Raw genomic sequence first — 7,504 nt, 5'->3', positions numbered from 1 at the left:
GATCCACAGCTAGAACCATGATGTTCATACATGGAATCTACAAGATATGAGCAACCAACGCAGATCAGTTAGTGATATCCTCCACTCAAATCTTTGTATTTTATTACCAAGAGTCATTCCTAAGGTTCTTGATAGCCAAATAGAGAAATAATATTAGAAAATAAATAACGAAAGTGTTCGTTAGAATTCTTACAAATGACTAGGCGTCATAATACTTTGGCCGGTGTAGCCAGGTAATTAGAATGTCTGAAAATAATATGAAAAGCCAGTGGTTAGTGTCCCATTGCCAAAAATATACTTTGCACTTAGGGGAGGAGGGTTTGTTGTGAGAGTATCGATAAAATCCTTCTTTCCGATTAAAAAATTTTGAAGAGTTGGCGGGAAATGCTTTCGAGTAGCTGCATTCTCTCTTCTCTGTTTATCAATATTTAATGAAGATTAGCGTAAATAGTCTGTGTAGTTTTGCACGAATGTGTTAAACAAATTAAGCAAAGCATTGATCATTACGAAAAAAATGTTCTTTTAAATTCATTATGGTTTGTAATAAAAAGTCCTGATAGTTATTAAACTTTTGCACCGTTTTTTACACTTAAATAAATTTTACCAACAACCTCATGCGGTTTATAATAATATATCTAATTCGAATAATTTTCATTGTTGTTAGACATAGAGAAATGTCATGCTTTACTTTCGGTTTTTCATACCAAATTACGTATTTATTTCTCATGTACCTTATTTCTATTTATTTTCTTATTATTTGTTTCTTGTTTGTAGAATATCATTTTATATCGCAATATATAAAATAAAGCATTATAAACTTACTATTTTAAAAGTGTTTTGCAATTTTAAGGTAATTTGTGTGTGTGTTTTCTCATAGCAAGCCACATCGGGCTATCTGTGAAGTCTACCGAGGGGAATCGAACACCTGATGGTGGCGTTGTAAACCCAAAGCGTTACCGCCGTACCGGGGGATGATAGGTAATTTGCGAGACTATGTCGGTGTTGATATTTTAGCGTAAAGCTACATAACGCATCATCTGTTCACTGCGGGGAATCAAAACTGTGTTTTTAGAATTGTAAGACAGGAAACTTAACATTGATTTACCTAGGAATCTATGGATGCAGAGATAGATAAATTGTGATGGAAAATGGTGTAGTTATTTTTATCAAATGCAACTAAGGTTTACTTATGTCAATGTCTTTGCTATCATCGAGAAAAGAGTTCTGAAATGCATGTCTAGGCACTGTTTGTCACGTATATGCCTATCAAGTACAAATATTTATCATTTAAAAAACAAGAAGAATATTTCAAATATGGAACAACTGGGAGTTTCTTCATTGCAACTACCGATTTAATAATCAATGTCGTATCAATAGTTTTTTTTTCAAGCCTAAATTATATTTTTCTAACGTATTCTTTTTAACATTGTGGAGAGATAATGATTAGAAACCCGTTCTGTATTCCCTACAAACCGATCTTTATTTTCCATGACAGTGTCACGTACATCCTAAGGCCCAGCCTAGTAGACCCTTTCTCACCTTTTGAAACAGTCGGCATAGCCATAAGCGTTGCCGAACGACAAGGTCTACAACACAGTCGGTTGTAGTTCGGTGCTCGACGTATGAGGGCGCTACAGCAGTGCAGTGATCGCTACTAGCTCATCAACGCTGTACTGTATTGGTAGATTTCTTACGTCTGAAGCTAGACTATACGTTGTTTCAAGCTACTTCATCTTTCTTAGTCGATCTCTGTGGTTACCAAGGCCTCACGGTACGAGCTGGACATTATATTCTTATACATTCAAGAAGTCTATAGGACTTGCTGTTGGGATCACCAATACCCTACCTGCTCTGTGTGTGAGCTGGTTTGGTGTTTTTACACTAAATAATACTGCTAACGAGTTGCAAAATTAGAACTGGAGGGATATAAAACAGGGCCCTGCCTTGACCATTTCCTTCTCTGTTAACGACTCGTCAACCCTGGTGACTGACTTTCAATGGATGCAATTTGCCAGTTGAGAGGGTAAGAAGGTAAGAAGACGAAAAAAATCGTTTTGCGAATTATCAACCTTTGAGTGACTGATACTGGAAACTCACGTGCTTTCTAATCTACGGACGAGCACCAGGGAACGTTTTAAAATCGGTGTGAAAGGTGAGGTTTACTTTTTTATCATACACAATTGTTTTGTTCGTAATGAACGTATTGCTATAACGTAGGTTTACATGTGTACACGACTGTTAAAATGTATTTTGTTTAATCAACACAAACTGTTTTGCCCAAGAAAAATTGTTGGGTATCACAGAGTAATAAATGAAATATTTGTGAAAGGTATAATTGTTTTTCTCAGAGAAATTCTGTTGCTATGGGGTTTCACCAAGTACTGTTCAAGAATTAATTCAAATATTTTGTTTTTTAGCGACAGTAGATTAAAGTATAGCAGTGGATCCGTACTAAAAATAATTCATATCGTTCGCAGTTTGAAATGTTTATAATTCAAAACTATAATTTAAAATCCAATTATAAGAAAGGCAAAGCAGAATTCTTTTTGACAGAAGCTACAGTTTGAGTCATCTATGATCTTTAATAGAAAAATTAAAATGGGACTGATATTTTGTTTCTTTCTGTTGGTTGTCAGAGGCTTTGAAAATGTTTTGTAAAGGAAAGAAACAAGTAACATGCTGTTTTTAAGCTTATAAATAATGACCAAAATGTATTCATAGCTATAGCAATGTATTCAGTATATAATAATAGTAAAGAATATCGTGTACGAACAGTGTTTTAAAGGCCTATATATTTTTAAATATATAGATTTTTAAAGCTATATATATATAAAATCACTCTGAATAATCAGAAAAAATTTTCGTTAGACTAGAAAATGAAACAGTATCCACGTTATTCGATCTTTCATTGATACATACACACAAAGATGTATAAAAAATAAATATGGGAGAGAAAGGATAGATCATGAGACGAAAACAAGATAAATGGAAGAGTAAGGGCATTGAGACATACTGTGTACACAAGTATCAGCTGCTAAAAGGAAAATGTACATTTTCAGAGCTAATGCACGATGTAACTAGCTTAGCCTTTAGTGTAGGTACATTCACTGTACCATCAACTCCGAAACAGGAAGGAAGTTAACTGTTTGCGCCCCATTTACTTTCATTAGAGTCTATGAGATTTATCACTGTCACTGTCAACTGATATATTCTTGCCAACTTAATTAAAGCAGAAAATTGAATTAAGTAAAATGCCAGCAGTTATTTATTTACTTTCGTTTTCATCTTTTACTCGGTATAGAGCTGAGTGATACGAATGCTCAATTTGCTGTTTATGAAAATGTTTATAATCGGAAACGATATTGTAGCAACTGCGAAATAGGAAGGTTTCATATCTTTATACATAAAGGTATTGGAGAACGCAATGAGTTGAAGGTGTATTTTTAATACGTACAAAGGGATTTGTTTAGTGGATTAATATTATAGTTGTTTTAAAACGATTTAATAAAATATTTATATATTGTAGATGTGATAAACTACTATTTGACTATTTGTTAACTATTGAGTGAGGTGGAAAATATCTCCAAACATTTTTTTTTTTACAGTAGGGATATCATTTCAAATGAAATTCCCCCTTTTATTATTAAAAAAAATCAATTTTAAAAATTATTCAGATTCTTACTGTAAGTTATAAGTGTAAAAGAAAAGTAAATCTTAACTGGTATTTACCAAATTGACAAGTTATTGTAAAAAGAAAGTTTTATTTTTCACAAAGAAACATAACTTGACATTTTAAACTAATCTCGTATATAATTTTATCCTTTGTAAGCATCATAATATTACATGTTGAATTCATATCTAGTGCTACCCTATTTTAAGAATAGGCCTGGCATGGCACAGTAGCAAGAAACATTCGATTCGTAATCTGTAGGTCACAGATTCGAGTCTCGTTACTTTTGAGCTGTTGTTGACGTTATAATATGACAGTTAGTTCCACTATTGGTTGATAAAAAGTAGCTCAAGAGTAAGTGGTGTGAATATCACTTCAAAATCAGAAACGACTAGCACAGATTACTCTCGAGTAGCTTTGCAGGGAATCTAACAAAGAAATGGAAGAGTAAGGGCATTGAGACATACTGTGTACACAAGTATGTGCACGCCATATTTGATATTATATCATCTCCTCTCATTAGGTAACTACGATTTAACTGTAGAAAACTGTGAACAACATAATAAAAGCAACTTTATAGAAATGGCCTATCATTTGTTTTGACCATGAATGATGCATTTTCAGTTTTAAAAAAAAGTTCCCTGATTTTTCACATCAACCCAATAATTAATGTAAGTTCAACCTGAGTAGAATGATGTTAACATATCTTGCAGAATGATTTAGTGTTGTAAAGTTTGCAGAGGGAACTTCCTCAGACTCATAAAGTTCAACCTGAGAAGAATGACGTTAACATATCTTATAGAAAGGTTCTAGTGTTATAAGGTTTATGGAGGGAAAGTTTTCTGACCCCGAATGTTATCGCTCTAAAGACTTATATACAATAACTTATAGGTGATGATATTACTATCCTGTTACCCACGGGATATTAGTTCCGGTTTTATTTTTGGAAATCTGAGAGGAGTGCGGATTTTTCCTCTTCTTTTTTTGAGACGTTGTGGTGATGGTGGGGGGAACTGGTACAGGGTTGTGTCATGTTTTGTTTTTCTTGGCAGTGCAGTTTGAATGGTGCACAACTTAACACATGTAGTTCATTAAGGAGAATTTGTCACTTTATATACCTAATTTTCTGTTATTTCATTGAATTTTCCTATATTATTGCCAGTGTTTTTATGAAAAAGAACGATTTTTTCTGTTACAATAAGTGTTCTCTCGTTTCATAAATATTTTTGTAGATTAATAAACGATTCGAATAATATCGTATATAGACGTAAGGTTATAAAATTTATCACCTTTCGTAGTCGATGCAGAAACATCGTTAACAGCTAGTGTTCTCATTTCAGTGAACGTTGTTATATTATTTGGTATGCTGTTAACGTATAGTACTTGGACTATAAAAATACTGTAATACTCTAATTATCAACAGAAACGTTTATGGTAATAATTTTACTGAAAGATAACGAAGAGCTATCTTGATACAATACAATTATACCTTAATCGTATAAAGTGCCTTTTTAAAGTCCAGCAGTGCCTATCACTGTACAGCACTTTTAGCTACTCTTTTAAAGGGATTAAGAATTCGTTTAAAAGCATAGGGAATTCAGTATTTTAGTTTCCGTACACGAAGCAAGTTAGAAAACGGGGATTTTTCTTAGCTTCAAACAGCTGTCAACTTCAAAAGGTCGTTATTGGATATTTGCTTGACTCTGAAAACGTGGTACACAGTTTAGAGTAACACATTTTGACACTCATATCTTTTCTTTTGGAAGAAGGAGCAAATGTTAAATTAGTAATTTCTAGAAAGGAAAAGAAAGTTTTGTTTGCTATTTCATATATATATAAAATAGATCTGTCATTATGTGAGTTTTCAAAGTTACCTTTTGTTTCTCATGGTTTAATGTCTTTTCTTTCTGCAGTTGCACACATGCTTAAAATCTGTATTATAAGAAATGTGTTTTGGTTGTAACATTTATTGTGAAGAATTTTGCATTTCGTTTATTCCTCATCGGTTTTAGGCCTGGCATGGCCAAGAGTTTGAGGGAGCTCGATGGACCGTGAGTTCGAATCCCCATCCCCCAAACATGTTCGTCTTTTCAGCCGTTGGCGCATTATAATGTGACAGCCAATTCCACTATTCATTGGCGGTGGGTGGTGATGATAACTGCCTTCTCTTTAGTTTTCACTGCTAAATTAGGGCTGGCTAACGCAGAAATCCCTCGTGTAGCTTTGAGCGAACTTCCAATAAAATCAGTTATTAACTTTAAGCTTTGATGTATTACATTTGACTCTGTGCAAACATAAACAAAGATGCGATTTTTTGTTCAAAGGTTGTAATGACACGACTAATTTCAAACTGTAGACTTCCTAATAACTTATATATGTATTTTTCAATCATGAAGTAAAAATCTTTAGATCTGTTCCTGAATATGAAAAAAAAAATCAATATAATATTATTGATACGAATAATACACATACTAAACAGACGTATTATACTCAGAGTTTGTGACTCTAATCAACAGAGGATGGAAACAATACAAGACTGTAATTTTTCGCGCTTAATATATAATACCTGATTTTCTGAGCCTTTTAAAACTGTACATATATTTATATAAAGCAGTGTTGAGTGTCTCTTTGATGTCACAAGTTATTGCAAAGAACTAGCAGAATAAACTTAAAATTTGGTTGAGAAACTCAGGTTAAACCCCTAAATATGGAGTTTACCTGTGGGAAGGTCAGGTACACTTCGGACCTCTTCTTCTTTCCTTCGCTCGCGTTTTTTCTTTCAGAAACCGAATTTTCGGTAGCTATACTTTTAGTGTTTCTGAAAATTTCTGGTAAACATGCATTCTTTTGTAGTCTGTCATAGGTTACATGTCATGACCTTTTCTGGCATTTTGAAGTACTGGCTTGGGTGCAATTATCACATTGATTTACACTAAATTCCGCTTGTGTTAGGTTTCACACGCAGTTATTTATGTACAAAACAGTCACATTTAACTACTTATGCGAATCGACATGTAGAAATAAATTATTTTCACATTTACATACCCTTTTGTAAAAACAAAATTATCCATGTACCTAAAAGTCCCTTAGCCTAACACCATGTGATTTTTCCTTTTAGATCTATTCAGTACATTTAAAGAGGAGAAGGCCATGCATAGTGTAACTGTCTAGGTTATTTAGAAATTCAATTTTACCCAAATCTTTCTTAAAATGTGTAGTTGGATTAGTTGGGAATCTTTCTAGCAGTAACGAGATATTAGTGTATTTATGTTGAGAAATTATGCTTATTATACATTGTACTTCGTAATTTTGTCAGGATGTAGATTTGAAGTTTTTTTTTTGTAATTACGAGACGTGTCTTAGAGACGTTAGTCATGCTGGGGAGGCATATTTGATGTATCGTTTATTTTAAAATTGTTGTCTCTTGATATTTCCCGTTATTTTTAGCTGAACAACCTACTTAACTAGGTTTTCGCCTCTGGTTCTGATACTGTTAATATGTTCATTTGGAATCTTATAATAATCTAATTACATCTAAAATAGTTCTAGCTTTCTCCTACTTATTTTAGTAGATTTGGTGTGAAATATTAGTTTGGTTTTTAGATCATTTATCTTTACTGTACTTTTATTACCAAGTTCATCCCTTCCGTTTATTAATGGTTATGCGTTGCTGTTATCGAGTTTGTGGAAGTCTTCCAAATTGGAACATCATCATCAGCGACAGTAACATAGAATTAAACAGTAAAGGGGTTGCTTGAATTCTTTAAGCATTTCCTTGTTTGAATCAAGAGAGGTCAATTCGTGTTTTGCCATTGTTGTAGTTTTACCATGTTA

General features: G+C 33.2%; 1 protein-coding gene across 11 annotated transcripts in view; it reads left to right on the top strand.

Annotated features, from left to right (window-relative positions):
* Nucleotides 1-1,630: 1,630 nt before the first annotated feature.
* Nucleotides 1,631-7,504, top strand: part of Ten-m (teneurin transmembrane protein Ten-m) — a 354,091-nt gene continuing 348,217 nt past the window's right edge. For 10 of the 11 annotated variants that reach the window (XM_076506757.1, XM_076506760.1, XM_076506761.1 and 7 more), the window contains exon 1: nt 1,631-2,152. The gene's annotated coding sequence lies outside the window, so the exon portion shown is untranslated. The remainder of the gene's footprint in view (nt 2,153-7,504) is intronic. The other variant, XM_076506774.1, reaches the window with a different exon arrangement.

This window comes from Tachypleus tridentatus, chromosome 6 (genome assembly GCF_004210375.1).
Source record: "Tachypleus tridentatus isolate NWPU-2018 chromosome 6, ASM421037v1, whole genome shotgun sequence".
Lineage (NCBI taxonomy): Eukaryota > Metazoa > Arthropoda > Merostomata > Xiphosura > Limulidae > Tachypleus > Tachypleus tridentatus.
Note: the sequence above shows the minus strand (reverse complement) of the source record. Positions and strands in the feature narration are given on the sequence as shown.